The following is a 17890-nucleotide window of genomic DNA, read 5'->3' as shown; positions in this document are numbered from 1 at the left end:
TTAAATGATCACTCTCCGATTTAGGGGTGTTTGAGGGTGTTGAAATCCATACTGTGTTTATTTTGTGTAGCCCCTTCTATTTATAGTACCCTACTTTAAGGACAGTGCACCAGGTAAATGATCCTAAACATAAAACTAAAGCAACCAATTTGTTTTTTGGACAAACAGTGGAATGATGAGTGTGTGCTTCAGAGGCTAAATACCAGAATAAAGGCAGAAAAACCTCCAAAACAAGCATGAGTTGGCTTCAGTACAAGTCTTTTAGACTTATGCTTATGTCTATGACTGCACGTTGACATTGATCACAATGTTTTACATTCAAGACAGGTTTACATTGCGTTGTTCTGTACATTTTGGTCCTCTAAAATTGGGGGATTGCACACTGTACATACACTACCTGCTCTTTGGCTGCACTTTGACCTCTATGAAAACGCCATGTATTTCCTGTGATAATGTACTTTCATATTACAGAAACAAAGAATATTTTCAGCCTGCCTGCCTATATGTTTATCCTTAGATTGTTTGTCTAAACAGCTGTCAGCAAAATGTCATAAGTAAAACATATTTTAAGGATTTTGCTGTTACTGTATGTGTGTTTTTAAATATTTGAAAAGATGTTGCCGGCTGACGTAAGGAGAAGGGGGGGGCTTTTCTTGCCTACGCATTTTTTTCAGTTCCCATTTCTGATGTTGTTAACCCAGATTTTTTCCACACATCACACACGTACTTAAACACATTCTTTCTTGCTTTCCCCCTGAGACTCTCAATATGCTAATCTGCCCGAGACATTGACTCCATTCATCTTATCGGTCTTCAGCAGAGCGCTGGGATTCAGCCATGTCTTGTTTTGACATCACTTCATACATGACTGTTCTACTTCTAATGCTTAAAACAAAGAAGGTCAAATTGCTACAGGTTTCTCACACTGCTTCTCGATTGATTTGTTAAAAGTGGTCAGGAAGACAATTGACCAGGATCTGTTTTTAGGGAAGATTCTGTGGGCTTTCCAACATGGCATAAGCAAGCTCATTTTTGCTGTGAATTTAAACCACTTTGCTTCAATGTCAAACTAATGTTTCAGGTTAAACCAGCAGGAGCATAATTTGCCTCTCACCCTCTCTGCATTCAAAGTGTTGATTTACAGCTGGTAAGTGTGCATCAAAGAGCACTTTAATCAGACAGGGGAAATTAGTCACATTCACTCCTTTTTTAACAGTATTGAAATGGGTGCATTTATCACACTTGCCAGTGCTTAATTAATACCATTACAAAAAGGCAACTATCTCCTGGTGGAGGAGGGTGGAAAAAAAAAGAGCGTCATCGGAGCATAACAGCATTAGCCACTTATCATAAGAATGCTGTCCTCTCTGGCTTTGACAGTGATTTCAACAACATCTTTACTTTCATCCTTGCAGGTAAAGTCTTGCATTTTTATTTGAATGATGACAGCATCAAACTTAGCCATCAGGTTATTCTTCTGATATATTTTGATTTTGTTAAGATTTCTAAGAACAATTATAAAATGTCTGGATACTCTTAATGATTTCGTGAATTTTGACAAGGCAAGACAGGAAAAGGATGTTGTGACCCTGAGATCTTGAATTAATATGTTGGAAAACATCAACTTATCAAAGCATCAAATGAGGCCTTATTATGGCAGCTGTAGAATGTGAATCATGTTATGATTGTCAGTTTGGATTGGCATGTTACGAGATTATTCTGTTTGTCCAAGAGTTCTGGAGGCCATGGCACTGCTGGACCTGAGATTTGCCAGAGTACCAACATGCACACTTTAATCACTGGGAATGATAAGCTTTAAGAATTAGCAATGAGCTACACTGTTTCACATATTCTCTGGAAATTCACATTACAGATGTGATAATTTACCGGTCAAATTCAGGGTTTTGTATGTTACAATGTTGGGGAAAATAGAGATGTAGACTGTTAAGATGCACAAAATATATATACGGATACATTTGAAATAATATTTTTGAGGAATAACAGATTTTGTCAAAGCAAATAAGGGATTAGTCCTGAAAAATGCTTTGCCCTCCTAGGACTGGAAAGCACACGACCTATACTACGTGCCAATCCAACAGGCATTTGTTGTACTTCTCAGATCATCATTATCGGCCATGATGCAGACACACACATGCACATAGCTACCATCAAAGCTATATTTTTCCTGGAGAATAGACTCGGGTCTGGACAGCTGCTGGAGATGCACAGGTGGGACACCATCTGTTTACTGAAAACTGACCAAGTAACATAAATGTAATGACTCAAACAATACAGAATTAAAATGAAGTAGTGAAGAAAGATTGCAATAACTTTAACGACTAAACGTCATGAGCAGCAAACACAAACACCCAAAATATTTTCCTTCCGATTGTTTTTAAGGATTAAAAACTGAGTAGCGGGAGGGGGGCTGTCAGGCACTGCTTGGCAGATAGTCATTTTATATATTTATTTATTCTATCTTATTAAGGTTGACTTTTTGTCTTGTTGACAGCACGAAGCACCAACGGCAATGTGAGTTCTCTTGGCATTTCAATGTTTTTCTCATTTTGCTTTTGTTAAACTTGATTCAGTATTGCTAAAAGACTACTCTCAACAGTAGCATGCCATTACTTTTGAAGGTCAAGACACATTTGTTATGTTGTTTTAAAGTACATGGTGTATTCCTATTTCAAGTGGCTATCCACTTGGAAATTATGACACAAGGGGAACACAGATAAAGGTAGAATGAAAGGCCACTCCCATGCCCTTTGGCAAGCTGTTCTTAAATGATTCTACTGTGTCCAAAATAAACAGTTGAATGGCATGATATGTTTACTCTGTCTGAGTGCTCAAATATGAAAAATGTTGTTAAGAGACATAGCAAAAAAACGTCTAACATCCTTGTTTGCCCTTTCTCTGTGTACAATACAAATAATGAACAGGAGGAAAAGCAAATGGGGCTGAAATCTGACAAGATGAAACTAACATAAAATGACATATCATGTGATTACAGAGATAAAAGCAAAGAAGCATTTGTGGTCTAACATCAGAGACATAACTTAGCCCTCTCTTGGACATTCAACCTCATTTTTAAAGTGAACCTGTTTTTTTTCCTGCTTACATAACTCTACTATAAAACGATAAAAAAGCACTATTGAGTTCTCTCAGATACGCTGAGATTTTCCATCTAGATAAGACCAGTGCCCAAAGCAGCAAAAGTGAAATAGTCCATGAATGTTGGTATTTGGAGACACACAGTGAATCTGTCACTGTGAATTACAGGTCAGGGAATGTGTTTGTGATTCAGTGCAGCCCAAAACGTTTAAAGTATGTATAGGTGTAAGCACAAAGCAGTGTCAAGTTTAATTAACACATTCAAAACAAATTCAAATTCAGTGTGTGAATTCATATTAAGTGTGTAATAAAGTAACTAAAAAGAACATCTCTATGTCACACTGCCTAGCGATCACTATATATATTTGACACTCATAGCAAATGTATCATAGTCGTTGTTAAACTCTATAAGATCACATCTGACAGCATTTATTTGAATCCATCATTTATTGTTCGCCCAAAAATAAAAGATATTATATGTAAATATACACCACTTAGGAGTTAACATTTAACATAAGTTCAATACATTCTTACACAATGTGTGAAAATAACAACCAGCAGTGCTCAAACTAGCAGCAGGAAGTGTGGATACTATTGGATGCAAACCTTTTCCATCACTCCTATAACTCAGTATTCTACACATAATCTGTTTGCCACTGTTCCTCCTGTCTGGACATGATTTCCCAAATGCTTCTGAAGTCAGGATTTAGTCCAACCAATCCTTTATCTGGTTCCTCATTCCCAAATGTTGAGTTGCAGTTTTCATTTGTCATCTTCTGCAAGAGGTACCTGTTTCACGGCAGACACAGAGGCAGACACTTAGCATTGATGTGCAACATGAAAAGGTTACAGTTCCAAAGCCTGGGGGAACAGCTCAACATAGAAAACAAATAATGTAAGGGAAAAATGTTTCCTATATCTCCTCTGAGTTGGGGTTTAGGTACAATGTACACTGGATTAGTGCTATTTGAAACCTCATATGTTTTTTGTGTTTACTGAGATATTAATTATGTTGGAGGGGGGGCGATAACAAGGCAGATAGCCTAAGGTTTTGCAGACAGTTCAGGCAACAAGTGAGATGGATCATAGTTAAAAAGAGGGCAGGGGTCATGACACACAGGCGGCCTGCAGGCACAACCTTAGGCTGGAATGCTCATCTGTCAAAGAGGTGAGCTGGTGGACCAGGCAGGTGTGGAGGTAATTGGATTACATCAACTCGAATTACTGAAATCAAGTTGCTTTTTTGTGTGCTATATTTTAGTTTCTTTTTATAAACCAGGATATTTTACTGTAGGCTTACTCAAGTATTTTTTCATACATGCAATAATAAATCGTAAACTACTACTTCTCCATAAGTTATAGAGTATAAGAACAAAGTCACATGCAAAAAACATGATGAGAGATGAACATAAAGGCCATATCACCCCCCGCAGAGGACGCAATGTGACCCAAATCAAACGCACCCACAATGAAACAACAGGTGCATCCTGGGTGCAGCTGGAGTCCTTAATGCTAACGGTGGATGATGCTTCAGGTGACATGTGCTTCTACCTTCAGTTAGGTGTGTGAGGACTTTCTGCCGTTTCGGATTTGAACCCGTTTCCCCAGTGACTGCAGAGCCTCGTTTACTTCAAAATGTTTGAGACTTTGACGCATGGACGTGGGACAGAACGTCTAAATGGACTGATGTTATTCTTTGAGAATGAACGAGCAGAACGGTTGAATACTAGAGGACTTCGCGGTGCACAGAGCTCGCAGAATGAAGTTTAAACGGTGAGTTCAACACACAACAAACTGTACAGAAGAGGATGTTTACAACAGCTTTGTTGCCTAGAAACTTAGCGTTGTATGTGTTACAGTGTGCAAACAGCATCAACTGTATGCAGAGGTGGAAAGTAATTAAGTACACTTACTCAAGTAAAGAAATAAGTACCATTTTGAGACCTTTACTTTAGTATTTCCATTTCTTCTACTTTGTACTTCTACCCCACTACAATTCAGAGGTACATTGTGTACTTTTGCTCCAGTTACTTTGCAGATTTGGATTTATGATGTGAAATAAAATGAACCCTTAAAGTGGACCTATCATGCTATATTTGAATAATATAGTGTAGGACCATACCTATATAAGGCATATTTATACTTTTTTTTTTTCCAAAATACCAAACAGATCATGCATTTTAGCCATGCCTCATTTTGCTCAATTTGACATTTTTTAGCTCTGTTTTGGCAAGGGCAGATTCAGTGAGAACAGCACCATCTACAGGCCTGGCATATGTACTACATCGTCTCCAGTGCTTTCGAACGGCAATGGCCGTGGCTGTCTCCTCCTGATTGGTGGAGTTGGCCCAATAGCCGTAGCGCCACCGTCCTGACGTCAGGACAGTGTTCAAATCTGGATCAGTTTTTATCAGATCCGTTGCAGCCCCTTTTTTAGAGATTTGGGTATGGAGGAAAATAGAGAGGGTTGTGTTTTCTGACACTTGGTGAGTTCCCTGGAACACCGGGGACACATATTCATGTATAAAACACGTACAAAAGTGCATTTTGCATGATAGGTCCCCTTTAAATCAGACTTTAGTTACACCTGTAACTGAGTAAATTCACAAGCTACCCTGCAGTATACAAATTCATAAAAACTAGCTGCACCTTTACCAGCTTTGATAATACTTTAATGCATCAATAATTATAATCAAAACATATAATATATATTATTCTTAAATGGACCAATCTGCATAATGAGTACTTTTACTTTTGTTACTTTAAAGGAGACCTATCATGCAAAATGCACTTTTGTACGTCTTTTATACATGAATATGTGTCCCCGGGGTTCCAGGGAACTCACCAAGTGTCAGAAAACACAACCCTCTCTATTTTCCTCCATACCCAAATCTCTAAAAAAGGGGCTGCAACGGATCTGATAAAAACTGATCCAGATTTGAACACTGTCCTGACGTCAGGACGGTGGCGCTACGGCTATTGGGCCAACTCCACCAATCAGGAGGAGACAGCCACGGCCATTGCCGTTCGAAAGCGCTGGAGACGCTGTAGTACATATGCCAGGCCTGTAAGTGGCGCTGTAGTCTGTCACAAAAGCAGCGAAGAAGACTTCCCGCCCATAGTTACCATGGTTACCCTTCTGTTTATTCTCCGCTGTGGCTTTTTTTCTCCCTCCCCGAGGCAAGCGTTTGCTCCCGCTGCAATGCAATCCCTCCCCGTCGAGGCAAGCACTGTAATTCTCTCCGGTTAGTCCACCAGCAGATGACAAACACCCACCTCTCCGCCTCTTCCAAGGAACGCGGGGACCGTGCGGCAGAGTTTCAGTTTCAGTTTGTTTCGCCGGTCAAGATGTCCGTTAAAGTTTAAATCTTCCGGACAAAATTAGAAAAGTGCCGGTCAAAGGTCTTCTTTGTTATTTATTGAGCTTTAAAACAAATGAATAACGACTCTATATAATAAAACACGGAGGATGGAGATCTCTTTTTCTCCCCCTCTTCTGACAGCCCAGCAGCTGATCAGAGCACGTCTCCCCTCTCCTGCAGGGGGGCGTGGTCAGCAGAATCAGACCCGTAGACAGCAAACAGCACATAGAGCGAAATGAGGCATGGCTAAAATGCATGATCTGTTTGGTATTTTGAAAACAGAAACGTATAAATATACCTTATATAGGTATGGCCCTACAATATATCATTTAAATATAGCATGATTGGTCCACTTTAAGTATATTTTGATGCCAATACCTTTCTACTTTTACTTGAGTAACATTTTGAGTGCAGGACTTTTACTTGTAACAGAGTATTCCTACACTCTGGTAGATCTGAGTACTTTTCCCAACTCTGCCAGTGGTCAAAACGTAATTCCTTTTAATTACTAATATGTTTGCTGCGGTCTGTTTAATATACTTTAGGGCCTTCATGTGTGGTCGGCCTTTTCTAAATCTTTTTATGATCATGTTGGATATGTCTTTACATGAATGTGAAAAAACCTTTTTTGCACCTGCCGCAGTGTGCTAGCTCATAGTGATTTATTTTTCTTTGTTTTTGTGTAATAGTTTGGATTTTTTTGCTGGTTGGTCTAGTTAGGCAGTAAAGAGTTTGGCAGTTACATTGATAACCGGTTATGTATGATTTGTGCACAGGCTGCAAAATGTCAAATGAAGATGAATTTATGTTTATGTTATGTGGTTTAGACATGATGTTCCACTAAGCTGACTTGTTGATGACATTTATTTGTAACATTTCATTGAGGAAGTCGAACAGTAGGATACTTTAAAGGTAGGGTAAGTAAGAATGGAGAAACCAGCTCGAGTGCGCTAGAATTTGAAAGTACGCAGCCGAAAAAAATCTGCCCCTTCCTTCCATGGATGTATAATGAGAACTGGATACAGCGTCGGAGGCGGGGTCTCGTTCTTTCCTATGAGATCTGCTCATTGGCGCATGAGGACAAAATGGCCCAACTTTTGAGAGAGCGAAATGTCACAGATTACCCGTCATGCCTGGCCTGGCTGTCAGAGCAGAAGGACCATGGATGTATAATAAGAACTGGACACAGCGTGGGAGGCGGGGCCTCGTTCATTCCTATGAGAGTTGCTCATTGGCGCATGAAGACAAAATGGCCCAACTTTTGAGAGAGCGAAACGTCACGAAAGTATTCATATAATCATATAATCCATTCTTATTGTGCATCCATGGGTAAAGGTAAAACTCATGTAGTACTGAACACATCACATGAACGTGCCGGGCAGCGCGGTCCCGTGGGTTAGATCCGCGTTCATAATGCAGAGGAAAATAACTCTCAGAATAACGTTATTAGCACATTTTACAACTTCAAGACCGGATGTTTTTAATAAGGGCTATACAAATGTTCATACTGGGTAGTTTATTTAGTTTAAAAACAATTATCTAACAATTTACAGACGTCTCTTTCCCAATGTTAGTCAATGGGAAAAAGTATTTCCGGGCCTAGCGACTGATACGGAAGTGTAGTACTGCCGTTTGGCCACAACGAATATTTTCCTCAGAGTCTGGCGCAATTCCTGGGGGCTTGAGAAGAACCCGTATGTGCGCTCACAGAGCATGCGCCCCTTAAGCCCCGCCCCCCGAGCTCCCACTCTCGGCTCACTAGAATGAATGGAGAGAGAAAATAAATCTAGATTCGGCTTTTAGGGCATTTTACAACTTTAACCTGTTTCACGCCTTCCCCCCGGTACCGGGCGGATAAACGCGTCATTTGCAGGAAACAACGTCTAAGGAATCTTAATATTGAATAAAACTATGAATGTGTTATATCCATGTAACGGGAAGAAACTCAGCTAACTGATCTTTTTAATTTTTTTTTTCAAAAAAACCCCACAATGCTAGCACTCAGCCTCTGAATTAGCCTCGACGAAAAAACGTAACCTACAAAGGCACATAAACTCACTCAGAACTCCCTTATTACTTATCCTAGATGCACAACCAAACACTATCTTTTGGTGTCCTGGAGACACTGAATCTAACGGTGCCCACCTCAACACTCAGTGATAAACATTCGCGACGCTATCAACGAAAGCGTACATCATCACATGTGGAGCCAAGAAGCTAAACATGTAAATATGGCTTACCTTGGTCAAAAGTGGTCTTCAATGGCATTAAACGATAAAAAAACGATGCTGCAGTTAATCCATAGGTTCATCCTATGTGTCTGTGCCTTCTTTGAAATTATTTCTGATAATCCATAAGCAATACAACTGCGTTTTAGTTTCCAAACTCCAGAAGGAGACATTCCTCCAGTTTAGTTTCGCTTTCCACACGCGAAGCGGCAACATTTTTTCTTTACAATGTGTGTCTATGTGAGTCTCCTCCTTCGATTCTATTGGCTCTAACGGTCACAAGGGTATGTCAACCAACCAGATCGAGCAAGGGGGGCCAGAGGATAGGTCAAATCCACCCAAATGACCCCAGATGGCCCAGTTTTTGGCTAAATCTCTCTAAAAAGGTCAAATTTCACTTGTTTTGCATCAATCTTGATACAGGGTACTTATTATATGTTGTACTTTGGATTCCTAAAGCTTTTAGTCTACTAACCCATCATCCAAGGGTAGTTTTCACTATCTGTAAAAAATAATTTTTGGACGGACACTATAATTTACAGTTTTTTACTATGTAAAATCTGAATTTTCTTTAAAATAAAAAACATTTATATTGATTCTGACACTTCTACATCCAACTCACAGGTTTATCATTACTTTGAGAAAAGATTATTAATTTAACCCTTTTAGAAGGGAAGATATGGTCATTTGTTCTGGGAATGTCATTTTCGAGCCTGAGACCTGAAAAACAGGCTCAGAGTGGAACAGGTTAAGGACCTAATGATTATAATAAGGGCTATAAAATAGTTCATACTGGGTAGTTTATTTAGTTTAAAAAACATTATCCGCTGATTTACAGATGTCTCTTTCCCAATGTTAGTCAATGGGAAAAAGTCTTTCTGGGCCCAGGGACGCCACAGACTGATACGGAAATTGTAGTACCGCCGTTTGGACACAACAAATATTTTCCTCAGAGTCCGGCGCACTTCCTGGGGGCTTGTTTCCTTCAGACTTCCTTACAGAGCCCCTCCTCCAACACACACGAACGCGCACATGACCAGTGAGGGCACGAGATAAGTTTGTGCACGAGATGGAAGGAGTAGCATGTAGCTGCAGCCCCGGAGACTGCAGTTTCAGGACCGCAGTCCTCGGACCGCACTCCTCGGACCGCACTCCTAGGACCCTAGCTTTTCGTGACACTGCCACCTAGCGAGTAGGAGACATGAATATGAACGACAATCAGAGTGTGAGTAATGTGAAGTGCTTTTAAAGTTGTATTTGTTTAACATTAATAACAATTCCGGTGTCTTGAAATGAAGTGTGATTAGCTAACGTTAACTAGGGATGTCCCGATCACCTTTTTTTGCTCCCGATCCGATTCCGATCATTTGATTTTGACAATCTGCCGATACCGATTTTTCCCGATCCGATCTTTATGCAATGCATTAAGAGAAAAAAAAGGTAACAGATAACGGCTGGTCATCCACCGCGATGAATTCAGCTATCTTGGCTGTTATTTTGTTGGCCTTTTCACTGTTCTGGGGCAGTTTCTCTTTCCTTTTAAAAGTCTCTGAAAGTGTCGGTTGTTTCAGTGCCGTTACCTGAGTGGCCGCTGTGTACTCGTCGTGTTGTTGTTGGTGTTTGTTTCTCAGGTGGCGTATTAGATTGGTCGTGTTGAACGTAGCTCTGTTCTTTTCACCACGCGGAACCTCCGCCTTGCAAACATTGCATCTGGCTGTTACACTGCATTCGCTTTCAATTTTATAATACTTCCAAACTCCTGACATTTTCTCTGTCCCGACTCCCGAGTCACCAGCTGAACGTAGCCTCTTGTTAGCTTACTGCTACTATTAGACACTGCGCCCTGCCCACTCTGTTGCCAGATTTGAGAGAAATAAGCAACCAGGTCTATGAAAGCAAGCCCAAAAGAAGCAACACATATGATGTTGTGTAATTTTAAACCAAAACTAAGGCCTCAGGATGACTTTAAGACGTGAACATGGTCATTTTTGTTTTGTAACATTAAATAAAATAATAAAAAATATTTTATATAAAAAAAAAAAAAAAAAAATTTCTCCCGATTCCGATCTTTTGAAAATCACGTGATCGGCTCCGATCCCCGATCACGTGATCGGATCGGGACATCTCTAACGTTAACTATGATAGTCTTAAGGCAATACAAACAATCATCTGTTAGCTTATGATAGCTTCTAACCGTATTAAAGGCGCTAAAAACAATTATTCGTTAGCTATAGCTTCCGGCAAAAAAAACTGTTAGCATATTTGATTATTTGTTTAATGAAACTGTAGCGTGATTTTGGCAAGCCTAACTAGGTGTCCTACATTAATTGTTGATTTAATCACTAATTACAGTAAGAGTGTGAGTAATGTAAATCGTGTTGTTTGTTTAAAGTTAACAACTATTCTGGTGTATTGAATTGGACAGCAATACAAGCAACACGTGCTAAATGTGAGTCTTACAGGGAAACAGTCATCTGTTAGCCTATGATGACTCGCTGCAAAACCAACTGTTAGCCTTTTTGTTTATTTGTTTAATGAAACCGTATGTTATGGTTATGTTATTTAGCAGAGGCTTTTATCCAAAGTGACTCCCAAAAAACATAAAAGAACCATAATTAATATTAGAATATCAATACAAGTAGTTACATAGTCAGTTGCATTACTTATTACATTTTTAACAGGGTAATTAGTAATCTGTAACCTACTACATTTCAAAAGTAAACTTCAAAGGATGACAAAAGCATGGAAATGCTTCTTTAATAGTCATTGTATTACTATTTTAATTCATTGTAAATAATCTTAACTGTGCTGACTGCCTGTTTACTGTTTATCAGACAGTCTCATCATTTTGACATGTTTTGTAATATTGCATGAGGTGTTTTAGTCAGTTATTATGTCGGCCTATTCTGTAGGTTACCACTTGTTAGAATCTGTCGTGTCAGAATCTAACAATTAAGCCTAATTTATGTCCTTTCCACTTTCAGAGGAAGGGTCAGAGGAACTCAAAGAAATGCTGGACTCCAGAGGTCATTCCGTGTCTGTGTTAAGGAAATTGTGCCCGTCTTCTAAATAAATACAAATTGATTCTGCACTGAAATATCTCTCGGTCAAACTGCATGTTTATCTTTGGCAGCCAGGCGCATAAACACACTAACAGTTGTTTTTGTTTTTGAGTAATCAAGCGCCTCTTCAAAGACAAATTTTATTTGATTTATTTCGAACGTGTAATACAATAATACAACAAATTATAATAATAATGAAATGAAACAAGAGAATTATGATACTGTAGAAACGTACTGTAAGCAGTAAATTCTGAGAAGAATGTTTTTTTATTTCACCAAAATTAGTTTATAAGGCAACTGAGTAACTCCCAGTTACCTTGTTTGTGGGCAAAGCGGCAGTGGTACTGAATATATGTGATTCATGCATTGTTATTGCTGGTTTGTCCTCACATCATGTGGAATTCAAGAATGTTAAATAGAAATGTCAAAGATGGCTGAAACTAGCACATTTGAATGGTAAATCTCTGCCCATTGGTATGAAATGCACAGGCATGAATTTACTGTTACTTAAAACAAAACCCTCAACACTTTTCATCCTCATGTTGTTCTGGTGGCCTCTGTCCGACACTATAGCCTAAATCCCGCTCAATTACTGAGTTTACTGAGACAACTCTCCTGAGATCTGATCTGTGCACTGAGTGTCCTCCAAAACACTGGGACCCTGCAGCGCCTTTCTCACGCTACATACACTTGTGTGTGTGTGTGTCACTGATCCCCTCTAGAATACTGTTCAACACAACACACACTCATATCCTCTTGGCCTGTATTAGTGTGGTATAAATCTCACTTGATTACTCACCATGGACCGATTTATAATGACAACTTTTCATCGTGCATTTGTTTGTGTGTGTGTATATGAGAGAGAGGGAGAGTGCTTGTTGAAGATGAGATCAACAGTCAAATTATCCAAATTCTTTCCAACACCATCTCCTATTTATATCCTTTACACTTCTGTCTGATGATTTAATCACTTCCTCCATAATTAAAATGTGTGCTTCCTACCTATAGTAATTATAAACGAAAGTGTTGCCTGCGGTTACACTCTCTTCTTAGTGCATTATTTAATTCCTTAAAGGGGACCTATCATGCAAAATGCACTTTTGTACGTCTTTTATACATGAATATGTGTCCCCAGGGAACTCACCAAGTGTCAGAAAACACAACCCTCTCTATTTTCCTCCATACCCAAATCTCTAAAAAAGGGGCTGCAACGGATCTGATAAAAACTGATCCAGATTTGAACACTGTCCTGACGTCAGGACGGTGGCGCTACGGCTATTGGGCCAACTCCACCAATCAGGAGGAGACAGCCACGGCCATTACCGTTCGAAAACGCTGGAGACGCTGTAGTACATATGCCAGGCCTGTAAGTGGCGCTGTAGTCTGCCACTAAAGCAGCGAAGAAGACCTGGTTACCATGGTTACCCTTCTGTTTATTCTCCGCTGTGGCTTTCTTTCTCCCTCCCCGAGGCAAGCGTTTGCTCCCGCTGCAATGCAATCCCTCCCCGTCGAGGCAAGCACTGTAATTCTCTCCGGTTAGTCCACCAGCAGATGACAAACACCCACCTCTCCGCCTCTTCCAAGGAACGAGGGGACCGTGCGGCAGAGTTTCAGTTACTTTCGCCGGTCAAGATGTCCGTTAAAGTTTAAATCTTCCGGAAAAAATTTGAAAAGTGCTGGTCAAAGGTCTTCTTTGTTATTTATGGAGCTTTAAAACAAATGAATAACGACTCTATATAATAAAACACGGAGATCTCTTTTTCTCCCCCTCTTCTGACAGCCCAGCAGCTGATCAGAGCACGTCTCCCCTCTACTGCAGGGGGGCGTGGTCAGCAAAATCAGACCCGTAGACAGCAAACAGCACATAGAGCGAAATGAGGCATGGCTAAAATGCATGATCTGTTTGGTATTTTGAAAACAGAAACGTATAAATATACCTTATATAGGTATGGCCCTACAATATATCATTTAAATATAGCATGATAGGTTTCCTTTAAAGACCCTTTGGCTTGGACATTTTTCCATCCATCAATTGACATTGTCCATTACATTTTAAGCCAACATTACCCCTCTTCTGGGACACTATGGTTTTCATTCTTCCATTATTCTAGATCAGGGGTGGGGAACCTCCGGCCCCCGGGCCATATACGGCCCGCGAGACCATTTGGTACGGCCCTCGAGGTAATTTATAAACACACGCAAAAAAGAAAAAAATTTAAGAAATCTAGACCGCAAACAAATTAAACAAGCGAGTGCCTGTTTTTCCTGGACAAGGTCAGGGTCCATGAACACAACACGAGCCTAACGTGTCATCACGTGGTATATGTCTTGTCTGACAGGGGTGCAGTTCTGACGGAGAGCACCGGAACGTCGCTCCGGCACTTCCAAAAAATGCAGTACCCATAAGGAGCCGTACACATGCCGCAGTTTTTGCGTGGCTGTGTCTTTAGTTGTAAGCCCAGTGGCGATCTGCTCATCTGTCATACTGATCATACAGTCAATAACTTTGTTGTTATCAGCATCTGGTTAGCTAACTATGCTAACGAATATAAGAAGCTTTTTTCTACAACCAGTGAGGTAAAGGCACATCTTTATATGGTCATTATAGTTATACAAAAATGAGAGAATAAAGTAAACGGGTATAAAACACTATATGACAGTAAAAAAAAGTTGTTATTAATAAACAATGTGACAGTGATTTGTAAAATATTCATAAAGAAAAATAAAATCTGCTTACAGTTCTGTTTCATATGGGTGTTGAGAGATGTATCCATAGTAGGGCTGTGCGTTAACGCAAAAAAAAATCAACGCCACTAATTATTTTAACGCGATTAACGCATGTGTATTTTTTGTCCTCTGCCGCCCCGTAGTTTCAGAGCGCATCGAGTTTAAAATACCATCTACAAGCTGATGCTGACAGCCCCGCTCCTGCCGCCCGCTTGTGGCAGACCACACTTCCACGCTCACCGGCAGGCCCGGACTGGCCATCGGGAGGACCGGGAGGGTATATGCCTTGAGCTGCACATAGCTCCAACAATCCATCACAATATCTCCACATTCTCTCACACGCACACGCACACGCACACGCACACGCACACGCACACGCACACGCACACGCACACGCACACGCACACGCACACACACACACGTATTGTATGAGAGAGGTTCCAGGTTGAATTGAGGCGAATATTTGTAATGTTCAGAGGTTGTTGTGTTTAATATTCATGAGAATATTTGTCATTGTTCAAATGATAATAAACAAACATATAAATATTTGTCCACTCATATGTTTATAAGAGTATTACAAACTTGAAAAATATCCCTCTAAGGTACATTTAGAACAGATAAAAAATGTGCGATTAATTTGCGATTAATCGCGATTAACTATGGACAATCATGCGATTAATCGCGATTAAATATTTTAATCGACTGACAGCCCTAATCCATAGATCTCCTAATGTTGCTCTCAAAGTGCACCAGATTGATGCTTTTAACTTTAAAAAAAATATATCTTCCCGGGGAGCATGCCCCCGGACCCCCCTAGAGGAGGTTAGGTCCCCCCCCCACTTAAATCATGTCCACATAGATAGGAAACTAAATACATTTGCATACATATTGTGTCCATATCTTTCTGTTTTGGTGGTCATGCCACAACCGTGCACGTGCATACGCGAGTCATGGTGAGATATCTGGATTAAGAGGTTGCTTTTTCTTTGCACAGCATGAAAGAAAGGCGAAATGAATGGGCTGTGATTTTAGTTTTTTTAAGCGGAGGTCAATCATTTGTACGGCCCTCGGAGGATGTTGAAATGGCCCTTGAGAGGAAAAAGGTTCCCTGCTCTAGATTAAAAATAGCTTACCCTTGCTTTGTCGACGGTAAATGATGCACACAGATTTTGCCATTTGAGTGAACCAGGATGAGCACCGAAAAACGTTTGAGTCATCAATTCTGAGATGATCAGCAATTTGGACGTCAGCGAGCTTTGCAATAAGAAAGCGTTTGGAAATGTTTGCCTGGCATCTGTGTCCGCATCATAGTTGGCTGCAGTATTGGTTTGACAAAATGTATTACTGTATAGAGCACGTCATTTTTGCAACACCACTGACCTCAACATTTCTGTCTCAACACTGGCTGTCGTTGGAATCAACAAATTATTTAATTTTTTTTTTATCCTTTTCCCTTTATTCCAGTTCCCTAGCAGGCAGGCACATCTTGATTTCAACTTGTCATTATGTTACAACCAGTGTAGCCTATTTTGCAGATTTAGAGTCAAAGACCAAATGATATTCCAGTTGTATTGAAAAAACACCAGTAATAAGTAAAAAGTTCATATCTTATATGTAGCCTGTTGAATGCATAATATTCAACTGCAAATGCATATTTTTCAGAAAGATTATATCAAACAAGTAGCCCTCCATATTTCTCGTTATCCTTCAGGTAGCTCTCAGTCTCAAAATGGTTGGTGAGCCCTGACTTATTAAAATATGTTGAAAGATCTAGAAGTGAGTCTTAATATTATATTTTCACTCACAATAAGTGTTCATTTCAAGTTTAAATGCATTTGTATTAAAGGTCCCATGACATGGCCATTTCTACTGATCATGATTCCATTGTTGAGGTCTACTAGAATAGATTTACATTGTTCAATGCTCCAAAATCACATTGGCTTCTCATACAGCATCTCTGTATCAGTACGTGTATTCACTCTCTGTCCTAAACGGCTTGTTGGAGCTCCTTCCCCCCCCCTCCCTATGAGCCCAGTGTGCTCTGATTGGTCAGCTCGCCCACTCCACCACCGTTACAGCAGAACATCAGTGATTATGTGTTACAATGGCGTTAGCAACCAGCAAATGACACCAGTAATGACAAACAGATGATAATGCTGCATGGGGTCTGGGTGCCGTGTTGGCGGGACGTTGCGGGGAGCGGACAGTGTGAGCGTGAGGTCTGCGAGACAGCGAGACACAGCGAAACTCAGCCTGAACTCAGCCTGAGCACACACACAAACTCACAGCCAGGCTACGAGTGGCGAGCCGTGACTTTTATACCTAGGCCCTCTGACCCCCCCCCTTCCCTCGAAAAAATAAATAAAATGAGAGTTATTACATCACAGCGTATACTTCAGCGGAATATCAAAACAACGGCCCGGAGTGCAAAACGCATCAATGACAGCGACCCTCTACCACACAAAACAACACCATTTATATAAACACCTATCATGACACCACAGCCAAATAACAATTAAAAATGAATTAAGTCGGCACGGCGGCCCACATTGAAAATGACTTAGGCCTACCTTTGATGATCAAATCATAAACACAAAGTCCATCCTCCTGTCCTTTTGGATGAAGTACTTGATGGCAGGGTCATGCAGCTGATCCTTTGCCACTCCAGTTTATCATTGCAACTCAATCTTGAAAATGACTCGGTTAATAATTTCGCAACAATGTCATCACTATCACTGACATGAGCCATCATGAACGAACTTATGCTAATCATAAATCTATCGATCATAAATCTATCGATTAGATTTATGATTATAAAATTATAAAAGTAGGGTAGACATGTGGATATTATCCGGCTGAACAAAATGTGCATTTATCTAACAGGTTCGTTTTCCACAGACCTTATTTCGAGCTATTTTCCAAAATCCTATGGAGAAATCCCATTGCTTTTTTGTCGAGGGAACCCAAGCGCAGCTTACTGGGGACGGGTGGCGCAGTGGTCTGTGCGTCTGATCATCAGATCAAGGGGGCGTTTGGGAACTCCAGTTCGAAACCCGCTCCCGCCGCCACTGCGTCAGGCCGTTGTGTCCTTGGTGACACTTCACCCGAATTTGCTCCTGTGGGTATTGTCCACAGTACATGTATGATATTAATGTGTACTTGTAAAAGCGCCTCGATGACTTCGAGGTGTGAAGATGGCTGGTGTGGCACTGTGCAATGATTATCAGATCAAGGGGGTCAAACCCGCCGCCGCTGCGTCTGTAAAGCCGTTGTGTCCTTGGGCAAGACACTTCACCTGAACTTGCTCCTGTGGGTATTGTCCACAGTAGACCATTACATGTATGTATGATCTGTATGTGTAATGTGTATCTGTAAAGCGCTTTGAGTCATTGATAAA

At 40.5% G+C, this 17890-nt stretch overlaps 1 long non-coding RNA gene across 1 annotated transcript in view; it reads left to right on the top strand.

The window, feature by feature from the left end:
- The first annotated feature begins 4591 nt into the window (after positions 1 to 4591).
- The window catches only part of LOC117474770, a 57483-nt gene continuing 44184 nt past the window's right edge, over positions 4592 to 17890 (top strand). The window contains exon 1 of the long non-coding RNA XR_004555113.1: positions 4592 to 4887. This is a non-coding gene — a long non-coding RNA (uncharacterized LOC117474770). The remainder of the gene's footprint in view (positions 4888 to 17890) is intronic.

The sequence above is a fragment of the Trematomus bernacchii genome, unplaced genomic scaffold, assembly GCF_902827165.1.
Source record: "Trematomus bernacchii unplaced genomic scaffold, fTreBer1.1, whole genome shotgun sequence".
Lineage (NCBI taxonomy): Eukaryota > Metazoa > Chordata > Actinopteri > Perciformes > Nototheniidae > Trematomus > Trematomus bernacchii.
Note: the sequence above shows the minus strand (reverse complement) of the source record. Positions and strands in the feature narration are given on the sequence as shown.